Source organism: Labrus mixtus, chromosome 7 (genome assembly GCF_963584025.1).
Source record: "Labrus mixtus chromosome 7, fLabMix1.1, whole genome shotgun sequence".
Lineage (NCBI taxonomy): Eukaryota > Metazoa > Chordata > Actinopteri > Labriformes > Labridae > Labrus > Labrus mixtus.
In genome coordinates, this window is record NC_083618.1 from 1,488,524 (window position 1) to 1,500,839 (window position 12,316).

The following is a 12,316-nucleotide window of genomic DNA, read 5'->3' on the forward strand; positions in this document are numbered from 1 at the left end:
GTTCAAGTCCATTTACCATTTACCCCTGCCTCTCATCCAATGATAGCTAGATCAGCTCTAGCCTGTTGCAACCCTTTACAGGATACGCAGTAAAGATAATGGATGGATATAAAGCGTTCTGCAGATTCCATAGTTTACAGCACATGAAGCAGAGCGTATGAGCTGAGGAGACGGTGATCTGCAAAAGAATTTGTTCACAATGTTTAATATATTTTTTTAATATGACTAGTTAAGTTAAACGTTTAAAAGAGCAGTTCTCTGGGTACCTTTGCATGCTTGTATCATTGCAGACAGTTCACATAGTAAAGTTTATTTTATTTCCAGTTCAATAATCTTCATTATCAGTTTCTATAGCAGTAATCTGTGATTTTTTTTCTGTACCCTAGGCCTGGGCGATATGACTGAAAATATTATCACGATAAAAATTTTCATATCAGTCAATATCTATAATTATCACAAATGAATGACAAATCATTATTTCGTTCAAATGTAAAGGCAGATTTGTTTGCTCCTGAGTGGAAGTTGAAGAATCCAGATGGTCAATTGTGTTTGAATTATTCTTCATTGTCAGAACATGAAAAATTACACTTGAACAGAGGAACATTTCACAATCATAAGCACAGAGCACGGTGCTGGAAAGCGCTGAGAAAAGTTATGTCGCGATAAGTATCGTCATCATTTTATCGTCCAGGCCTACTCTACCCAAATAATTAGATGTCACAAAAGCAAAGATGAGGTTCAGGATTGATGATTCTCTTAACGAAACCTGTTATCACCTGACAAAGACACATGTCTCTTGGAGTGATGCCAAAGTTTTTAGGGCTTCTGGGCATAGCTAACATTAAGTGCTAAACAACTTTCAGCCAAGACTTCATCTGTTTGTTGCCTTTTCTTTACAGCCGGACTAACAACTTAAGAAGCAATAATAAAGTTGGTGTTGGTGTTTAAAGATACAATCACTTCACTAGCATTAAGATATTTTTCAAAAATTGTTATTTAAGCTTATTTTTCACAAGATGACTTCTGAACGGTCCCGGGATTTTGCTCACTGTATGGCCTGTTTTCCTGTTTTTAATCAATGCCCTCAGAACTCAGAGTGCAAATAAAACTAGAACACTTCTGATACATAATTCAGTCCAATTTCCACAGATTCAAGATTTCATCTCAGAATTTGTAAACAGAGATCACCGTTTGATTAGTTTCCAACTATCTGTCAGTGTCTGTTGGTGCATGCTCATACACTATCAGTTCAAACCTCTTTACTGCATCCAACTTTGTTATTTCAATCTGTCTCTTCTCTTGTTCAGATTCTTTAAGGCATTTGTTGACTTTTAAGCAGCCCCAGATACATTCCTTTTTTCCCCATATATGCTTCTATATGCATCAGGGTGGAGCCATGTGTCAGTCAATCATCCTTGCAGCTGCTTATCCCAGGGGCCTGGGACTTTGTTTTCACATATATGTGCAGGCCGCAGGGTACCTGGAAGCGTCCTTTTCACCCCTAAACACTCACTCAAACACACACATACACACACAGCAAAAAAACACAGTGCACCATAAATCAAGATTAGAACACGCCAAAGTCATACACAGACAAGCCCTTCTCACGCACACACACACACACACACACACACACACACACACACACACACACACACAGCACATGTCAGCGTTATCTGCGTTTGAGATCTGCAGGCCTGTACACTGTGTGTAGTTCCTGGTTGAAATTCACTAGAATCCACACAAACACACTCATACAGTTACACAAAGACACTCACACCCAGACACATACAGTAAATACAACAAATGCCTTCTCATCCACCAATAACAACATACTTCACATCCAGTTCTGGCTAATGTCAATATTTATCCTGCGTGCTCGAAATATTCAGGGCTTGCTACGTGGTTGAGACAAAAGCTGGCAAGTTCGACAGCACATAGTTAATCTAGGCTCACAAGTGAATGAATGAAACCAGTAACTCTGCTTTGTCAAAGACCACAAACACAATCAGGAATTGCAAAAGGGCTTACAAATAAGAGAGTGTCTTAACTTTGTAGGACAGGTATCCAACAGAGAGAGATAGCTGAAAGTGCATTCCTACTGTAGATAGAGGGAGAGAGAGAGAGAGGGGGGGGGGGGGGGGTGACTAAGAGAGAGGGAGATAGAAGAAGGTAAGCAGAGCCTGCAGTCACTGTGAAACCGGCAGAGCTCTGATGAATCAACTGTGTAAAACAAACACAGTTCAGTGACAGGCACCAGGGTGTGTGTGGGTTTGTTTGTGCGGGTATTTATTTAGGCTGTATGAGGCTCCATGGGAAATGCAACAGGGAGTGTCACCAGACAAACACAACATCAATCTTAACCAAGCACACACACAGGCCTCTATTTAAAGGGTCAGTACACACTAATTACAAAAAAAAAAAGCCCTACCAGTATTAAGCCATACAAAGTAATTGGCTATTATTTGTCAAGCCTGTGAAATAAATTCAGCTAAAAACAAGGAGGCAAGTTGTCTAGCTCACGGCTCACGTCAGCAGCACACGGTCTGTTCAAACACACAAGTGTCTTTGTTTGTGTGGATTGTCTCATCCGTTTTTTTATTTGATCTGAAGAAACACGTTCCCTTATTCTAACCACACAAGTACAACACAGTTTGTGGATTTGTCATGTTGGTGTTTCATTTTTTTTAAATGAAATCAAAAATGGGATTTTTTTAGATTACAGTTTCAGTGAATGACACTTAAAAGCTTCAGCATATGAACCACTGTAGTTAGATATTACGAGTTTAAAAAAAAAATCACACCTTAGTCAATTCCTTTTGAAATAAAAAGCCTGAAATGAAATTGTTTCATTTTTAATATTATTTGTACATAACTTTTGTGCTCATCAGGCGTAAGAACAAGTGCAATATATTACTAAAAGTCCCAGGATCTTGGGTTACCACGCCTCTGTCAGAGTAGCTGCTCAGTCATGTAGACAGCAGCCAAAACAAACAAACAAACAAACAACACAAAACAATGGTGGTTGCCTTGCTCATCTCACAATTGGAGGTGTGCTGTGAAGTTGGTCACCTGCAATTAAATGCTCCTTCCTCTCCTCTGCCTACAATATTTCAATGAATGCTTGAATGCTTTCAAAAGTAATGCTGTTTACACCTTTAAAAAAAAAAAATAATGATCAGGATTTAATTAAGTTGCCATCACAGTTAGCTTTAACCTCTGAACCAAAGGATTTGACTTATTGTATCGTGCATTGTAAATGAAAAGGTTTGCATCAATAGTAACTGAATGCAGCCTTGATGTGAATTAATGAAATTACAGGAGCAAGCTTACACCAGAAAGAAAAGTTAGAAACAAACGACACTCTTCGTGCATGCATCATCTGCTTCAGCGGGCAATTTGCATCAAGTGCAAATAGTGAACCCATACATACATATATGTGTTTATGTCTTTGTGCATATGGAATTAAAATAACCCCAGAGCTCCTGCTGTTGATCGCACTGTGCTGACATAAAGCAGATGACCAATTAAAAATCCTTCTGCAAACACCCAATCACAGTTGTTCTCTGAGGGTCCTCAACACCACAGCCTACTGCTGCTTTTTCACAGCCCCTTCCTCTTTCTGTTCTCTTCATCACACTGAACGACAGGGGTCTTTTCACCACACGTGGACACATGCAAAACACACGCGCACACACGCACACACAGACGGAGTCCACCTTATTACTCTTTATTAATCTGCAGGGCGTTAATTGAAACCCCCCTGAGTCTGAGCCGTACCTGCATTCCCTCTCTCATTATCAGTCAAGGTGCCTTTGGGGGGAAGGAGGAGTTGGAGGGGGGGGAGGTTGGCAGAAGGAGAAGACCGCTGAGTCTCCTGTGACAGGCCAGTTGTACATCCACACTTCTGACTGAATTAAACTTAGCAGCCAGTTGGTGTCTGCTTCCTCTTCCATCAGTGGGAAACTACGTATACTGGGGCCTTCTTCTCAGTCCCTCTCATATCCAAACTTCAGATACGATAAAGTGGCTGAAAATATCTCTAACATTTGATTAGTTATTCTTAACTCTTAATCATCATATATATTATGGATGCAACAATATATTCATCCCACGGTTCAATACGTTCCTTGGTTTTTTATCGGGTGTTTTTTTTTCCTGGTTATGACTGCCCAGAGTTTTTTTTTGGTATTCCATTTTTTAAGGCATTTTTTACAGAAACCACAAGGGGTTAGAAAAAAAAGCTACATTTTTCGACCTTTAAACAATATTTCCATTTATACACATTCCTGGTGTATGATGTTCAGTACCATGTTGGTCCATTGTACAAATAGGAAGACATTTCAGTATTTAAAAAAATATATCTATATAATTTTTGCAGAAACAGATCAAAAAGATTTTGTTTTTCATTGTGTACAGTAATGTTTGCAGACTGTCATTTTTTTTGTTTACCGTTTACTCTCGCTTGTCTTTATATTCGATGCCAAAACCAAAATATCCCCACACCACTGAATTGAAAGATGGCGGTTTCTTCCTCATACTTTTGCCTCTCCTTACCATGTAAAAGTAATCTGTGTTATGTGACACCAACTTAGCATAGTGATTATATATCAACTTGGGATTGTTGCATCCCTAACATTGATCATGACCAAATCTCAGGATTTCCTGGATTTCCGGATGAAATGTTTATGCCCACTTTTGATATTGCAAAAACAAAATATCCCTTAACTGCAAGTGAGCCCAGTTTAATATCTGACTTTTTGCCTTGACTTGATCAATATGGGAAAATAAGTTTGTGTGTGTGTGTGTGTGTGTGTGTGTATATGCCAGAATATGAAGCATTTTGATTGTGTGTTTTTTTGTTTTTTTTTAAGATTTATTGCTGGGCATGTCGGGGCCAGGGTTCCCCCTCCCCCAGAAATCCTAGCTGTGATTTCCTATCTGCCTTGTCAGCGATGAGACTTGCATTAAAAAAAAATAAGTCAATGCACCAGTTGGGTCAACTCATTGGGAAAGAATCTGGACGTGCCCCTGTCCTCAGTAACAATAGTGTTTGATGTTTATCAAAGAAGAAAAGTATTAAATGAGAGCTCCTCCTCAAATAATGTTATATTAAAGAAATGCTTTAGCTGGAGCAGGTTTAATTAAACTTACAGAATGAATGATTTAGTTAAGGTTTAATAATTCATAGTATTAAGAAGGACTACTGCTGGATGGCCTTTCTCCTTGCTTTTCATCTACAGTGGAACATTTTCTGATTGATGTGTTTCTTCTTATCACAGGTGCAGAGACGAGACTTTTGTCATTAGTTATGGTTCTGCTTTAGACTATAAAACGAGGTCAGGGTTCAGTTTACACAGGCAGCACTCGCTCTGCAAGTGTATATGCAATGCAAAGAGAGTGAAGTGTGTGTGAGTAAATTGTGCGTGTATGTGAATATGTGTGTGTGTGTGTGTGTGTGTGTAAGTGTGTGCATGTGCGCCAGGAGAGAAGAGGATCCGATTAGTACTACTCTGAAAGTAATTACCTTAATTAAAGCAGTAACGTGTGGAGACGGAGGGGAGGCAGGGGAGGCAGGGGAGAACCTGCCATCTTTTATGGGGCAGTTTAGGGACTGGGTGATTTAAAGGGCACACTCAGCAGTGGGCAGAGAGAGAGAGAGAGAGATACTGGGAGAGAGAGAGAGAGAGAGAGAGATGCTGGGAGAGAGAGAGAGAGAGAGAGAGAGATGCTGGGAGAGAGGGAGAGAGAGAGAGAGAGAGAGAGAGAAGGAAGGCGAGACATTTGGGGAGGATAGAAAAGCAGGGGTGAGTACGGATAAAAGAGGGTGATTGTTATGGGAGGATAGACAGAGGTGAGGGGGGAGTGAAGGATTATGGGAGAAACAAAACAAGATGAGTTCATAGTGATATTTCCAACAAAACAACTTCAGTTCTCCTATGTCATTTACTCCTGTTGTTTTCACCTTCTTTCAAAATCCATTACACACACACGCAATGTGCACACACACACACACACACACACACACACACACACACACACACACACACACACACACACACACACACATACATAAGGAATAATAGTTTCAATTGCAGGTTGTTTTTAGTTCATGTTACAAAGACTCTTATCTGGCCTGGCATAAGACAGATTTCTCAACACACTTCCTCTGTAACCTATTTGTACACCCCCCCCCCCCCCCCCCACACACACACACACACACACACACACACACACACATAAACACACACACATAAATTCATGCCAGTATGCAGTGTTGTGTTTTGTTTTCAAATATCTGTTTCACAAGCGTGTGTTTCTTGTGAAGACCAGGTAAACCTTGCATTGTGCGTCACACTGCAGGTTGCAGTTAAGATTAAACACACAAACGTCTCTTTGGCCACATGACAAAACCTAAAACAACAATTATTAAGGATCCTCTGGAGTGTTGACTTCACTTTTTGTTGTCTCAAGTCTGCTCCTCTACACTGCTCATGTATTCTCCTTTTTTCCCCCCGTCAGATATTCAACGTCCATTTCCTCGCCCAAATATTTCCCTTATATTTTGTCAGGCTGAGCACTCAAAGGCTGAGCGTGTTTTTCTTTGTACTTTCCAAGGCCCCACTCTGCGCGAAGTCTGCGTTCTGCACCGTCCTTGCATGCGTGTGCGCGTACCATATTAGCGCGTGTTTGTGTGTGAACTTGTGTCTCTGCGTTAATGTGTTGTACTGTTAGTTCTGCAGAACCAGACAAAAGGACCGGAGAGCGAAACACATTTGCATGAGTTGGAGGTCTCGTCGTAACGGCTGGATAATGGAAATCAAATAACAAACTACCCAGCGCTGTGTCCTCGCAACACGTACAGCTTACAGGTGTGTGTGTGTGTGTGTGTGTGTGTGTGTGTGTGTGTGTGTGTGTGTGTGTGTGTGTGTGTGTGTGTGTGTGTGTGTGTGTGTGTGTGTGTGTGTGTGTGTGTGTGTGTGTGTGTGTGCGTGTGCCTGTGTGTGCCTGTGTGTGTGTGTCAGCATTTGATTCCCAAGTGAAATAACATCTTTGTGATAGAGTGATAATGAAAATAATAACATCCCTGACAAAATATCCATAAAGGTAATGATGAATGCCATATTTCTCTGAGAGATACATCAGAGGCGTCTTGGTTAAAAGAAAACAGTGGCCGAGCGTCTCCGGCACCCTCAAATTATCTGCAGCTTTCACATTTCACTGATAGCATAGATGAGAGCTGAGGAAAATGGACACACAATTATGCTCACTTGTCGTATATTAATACTGCTTCTTGACATCTTCCATGGACCCTGAGCTGTCATCTCTTTGTCTGCTTTAATTGAAAATTAATGGTTAGTGCGTTGCCGAGGCAACCACGGCATTGGCGGTGGGTAGCCGAGCAGCATTCAGACAGACACCAGTGGCATTGTTTGTCCTGTTTGACCTTGGAAGTCATAAAAAAAAAAAAAGAAGAAAGGCAAGAGGAGGACAAAAAACAGACATTAAAAAAAGAGAATAAGAGAGGTAAGGGTTGAATGTTGTGCATTGGAGCGAGGGAGGAAAATAAAATAAAGTTATTATGGCCGTGTTTTGGCCCAGGTAGAGAGAAAGAAAAACTGAGGTAAGAAAGGGTGAGTGAGGAGCGAATTGAAGATATGATGTCAAAATGCCAAATGGGGAGAATTATGTTTGAGTAAGAAGGCAGAAAAGTGCCCGGCAATTCTTCTTTTGGAGAGACGGGATTACCTTTGTGCTGATGGAGTCAGAGGGCACCTTATGGCCCCGTAATCATCTGGACACAGGTGTGGGAGTGAGAGAAGTCGTGTGTGTATGTGGGTGTTCAGACGAGAGCGTGGACATGTTGGTCCTAATGTTTACAAATCCAGCAGATGTGACACGGTGCCAAATGGACACTGACTGCGGGGCCAAGCGTCTGTAGATTGATAGAGACGCTAAGAGACGTCACACAATCTTCTTCTGCTCTGGACAAAGATGAAGAGAGACACACGGGGTTAGAGTGGACGTGATAAAAAAAAAAAAAAAACATTTACAACTCTGATTTGTGCTGGTACGGGGTTTTTTCATCATCATTGTCCCAAAGATGAGCAGAGATTTGAAACTACATACTTGTATTATTGGATTATTCTTTTTAATTTGATACACAGTTAACTGATCATATGCTTTATATTTATCTTTATATATTTTTCTTACCAACCCCCGGCCCTCATTAAAGTCTGATGGGTGTTATGATGAAGAACACTGAACACATTGTCAATTCCATCTGCAATTACGACCTTACACCAACATGGTGGCCTCGCTGTATCGTAATCAGTCCAGTGCATCAGAAATGGTCTCTCCAAAACCGCCAAAGAGGAAGAAAAGTGAAAGTAGAAGAAGAGAAATGTTTCTCTGGTTTTTGCAGCTACAGCCATGCTCCTATAGATATCCAGCTACCTCTGAATTCTCCCTTAGTTTTGTCCAAAAAAATGAACGCTCTGAACTCCCATGCACGTTCAACCTCCAAAAGGATTGTTCACGAGATAGCAGTCACTGTTACCGTGTTTTAGCGCTTGATTAAAAAAAGCTTTGACATGCCGACGTATTTCAGAAGAATTACAGATGAATACCCGTTGATAATAAATGATTCAAACCACATCCTTATTGTCACAAGTCACTGAGGCAGAGAGAGAGGTGAGAGTAAAACAACACAGTCAGCCTTTGGTCAACAAGTCATGGGATCAGCTTGACATCTGTAATGGCCCAACATGCTAAAAAAAAAACAAAAACAACAAGTTAGAATCTGGCTAATTTATAAAAGTGTGAGACGAGAGTACAGCTGAGGTGTAGAGGTAAACTGCTCTCTGTGTCTTTCATGCTCATCATCAGGCGACCATGTGAACAGAGGTGTCAAAAGTATTGACATTCATTACTGAGGTAGAAGTATAGATACTAGGGTTTAAAAAGACTTCTGTAGAAGTTGAAGTATCAACTCAAGCTTTTTACTCAAAGTGTAAAAGTACTGGTTTCAAAACTACTTCAAGTATAAAAGTTAAAGTAATGTAAGGGGAAAAAAATGCCATTAAGGACACAAGCTTAGGCCGTGCCACAGGATGTCAGAATGGTATATGTTTATACTTCTCATCCAACCACAATCAAATTCACTCTATCCGGATGGCGCGATTTATCTGGATAGGTGTTTTTTTGTGTGTTTTTTTGAACGATGACAAGCCGGAATGAAATAGGAGTAACGAGGCTATTTTTCAAATGTAAAGAGTAGAAAGTACAGATAATTGTGTGAAAATGTAAGAAGTAGAAGTAAAAAGTCGGCTGAAAAATAATTACTCTAGTAAAGTATAGATACCCAAAGATTCTACTTAAGTAAGGTAACGAAGTATTTGTATTGTGTTACTTGACACCTCTGTTAGTGAATGATGACAGTTTAAATCTGTAAGAATGTGAAATTTTACATTCATACCAAGAAGTTCCAGATATTTATTAATGAAATGAAACAGGGTTTGAAAAACTGGAAATGACAAACTAATGCACTTGAATACACCAGAATACAAGAACGGTTGTTAAAAGTGTTTGGTTGAGCTAGTATGCACAGAAAACATTCACGTGTTTGAGCACGCTGTAAGAAAAGAAAACACCTCGCTGTATCTCTCCATGGTCTTCTTTTGTCAATTAAACTACTGGAAGTTTGTAGAAAAAGAACACAAGGCTGCAAACTTTTCTTAATAACAAAATGTTTGATAATTAGCACCTTTCAGCCTGGGGTCTTGTCAGGTCATATTTCTTTAGGAAAAAATAAGGGGGGGGGGGGGGGGGGGACATATAGATTTACCTAACCAACAACAGGCTGATTAGCACTTTGATGTCAGATGTGCTCAAAAGCTTTTTCTTGCTGCTGTTTTTTTTAATTACCATGCAACTACATGATGGACGTATAAACACCCTTCTTCAACTTCTGGATGTTTCAGACATTCAAATAAATCAAAAACGGTTAAACAAATAGCTTTTTATTAACTTCAGTCTATAAAATGACGTTGCCTTTCTTTTGGGACGGGCGTCAATACGAGCCAAGCCTTTAATGACTTTGAAACAAAACAGACAAGACTATACAATGGTAAATTTACAACAGATCAAATGTTTAAATTAGTATAAAATTAAGAAATATTTAACTAATTCAATTACAAATCACTGACTTTATCTTGCCTTGTAACACAGCCCATCCATACTAACCTGCTGCACTGTGGGGGAGAGAGGCAGACACACATGTTCATATATTTTTTATATCCGAAAACTATTCAACACTCAATGCATAGGGGACTGTAACCAAGACCTGTCTATGTCAAAACATGCAGCAACACCAGGCTAGACAAAGTGACTGGGTATTAAATTGAGACAGGCTTTCATTTGAACTGTTACGGTACATTGTAAGTAAAGTATTTGAACTTTTCCTACAGTTACCATTGTAAAACTTTTACATTCAGAATCACAAAGTTCTTCCAGCCCATCATGGAGCCAACTGGAGTGTTTCTGCTCATCTTTAACATGGGAACATTATGTAGCAGAGTTCCCGTCCTCACTTGTAACACAAAGGTACACTGGTCTTTGCATGTTTGGAGCAGCTTTGTGTATCGATCTCTAATATGTTTTGTTTTATCTTGTACCAGTACAGTAGTCTCTGCTTTTCTCGTTAAAGGCTTTATATGTGATTTTTTGATCCAGCAGGTGTCGCCCTTGAGCACCAGCATGAAACCAAAACAACTCGTGCTGCATTGTTGTGTTAGCATGCTAATGCTAGCTATCTTTATTATGCTCGTATCTTCACACTGCATGTAAATTTACCTGAAATGAGCGTGATCTAGAAACACAGTTAAGCAGTGAGTACAGTATGTTATTCTTCTTTTCTCTAGTCCCTCAATTAAACAACTTTTATACGTGAGGGGAGGAGTCAGCCGGCCGTCCCGACGATGTAAACAAAGTGAAGGTAGGACTCTGAAAACTCTGAAAACATCACAGACAGTGGGACTCGGGTGTTACACCCATTGTAGACAGTCATGACTCACAGAGTTATTTTCAGAGGATATACTTGATTTATATTATATTTAAGTGTGAAAAATCACATAGAAAGCCTTTAAGTCTGCCAGTTATCGGTTGACCACCTGCTCTATAAAGTAAATGAAATAGGAAAGATGAGATGACCTTCCACTAGTCATTGATTGACTCTAGTTTCTCCTGAATGTGACCTCTTATAGTCTTCAGCTTACAGGGGGAAGGAAGCTTAACATATGTGCCATGTAGCAGAGGTGTGGACTCGAGTCACAGATTTGATGACTTTGGACTCGACTTGACAAAATCATGAAAGACTTGCAACTCGACTTGGACTTTAACACCAGTGACTCGTGACTTCACTTGGACTTGAGCCTAATGACTCGAAAATACTTGAGGTTTTAATGTTATTTTAGGTCCCATATATAATTTACGCGATGCGCAAAACACGGACGGAATCACAGAGTTTTACAATGAAAATATAATCAACTGTGAACAGAATATCGCTGGATTTGCCTCAATGTGGGTGTGATTTATTAAAAAACCCTACGTTTTTATACCAAGTGTTTTTATAAAATACATGAGGAGTTTTACGTGCGTTTGATGTATCTGCAGCTTCTCACTGCTGCTCCTCATCTGTTTACATGTTGCAGGCGCGAGCTGACACATATACACACGCGCACACAGACACACACACGCACACACGCACGCACCGGAACGCCAGCCATCACGCGTACCTAGGTATTTACTTTTAGCGCAACACAGTCCGTGATCTGTATGGACCTTAAGATCTACGGTCGATATGGACCAAGTCTTTATGCTCAGGAAGGTACATAATCCGGTCAAACGGTGGTTTCGACTTTTCCCCGTTCTCTCTCACCGTGTCTGCATAGGCCTACAGTATTTATCAACAGTCAGCACCTTAAAATTGGTAGGCTGTTATCTCACAGCCTGCTGTAGTCTGGAAACGTCTTCTCACACACACTGTAAAAAGGGTGGCCTGGGCACTAGGCATACTACCTTTTAGAAAATAAATAAAGGTGAGCTAATTTATATTTAAAAAAGTCTCAATTTCCTGACATGATCTAATAAAATGACCCAAATCAGTGATCTGATCTAATGGAACACACCATTAAACACACAATTCAGTCAAATAAAAATGGAAAAAACAGAATTTAGGAAAAATAAACAAAACAGAGTCAGTCGCACTGGTACTGTTATTTTATTTTAAGAAGTAGGTTAAATAATATCATATAAG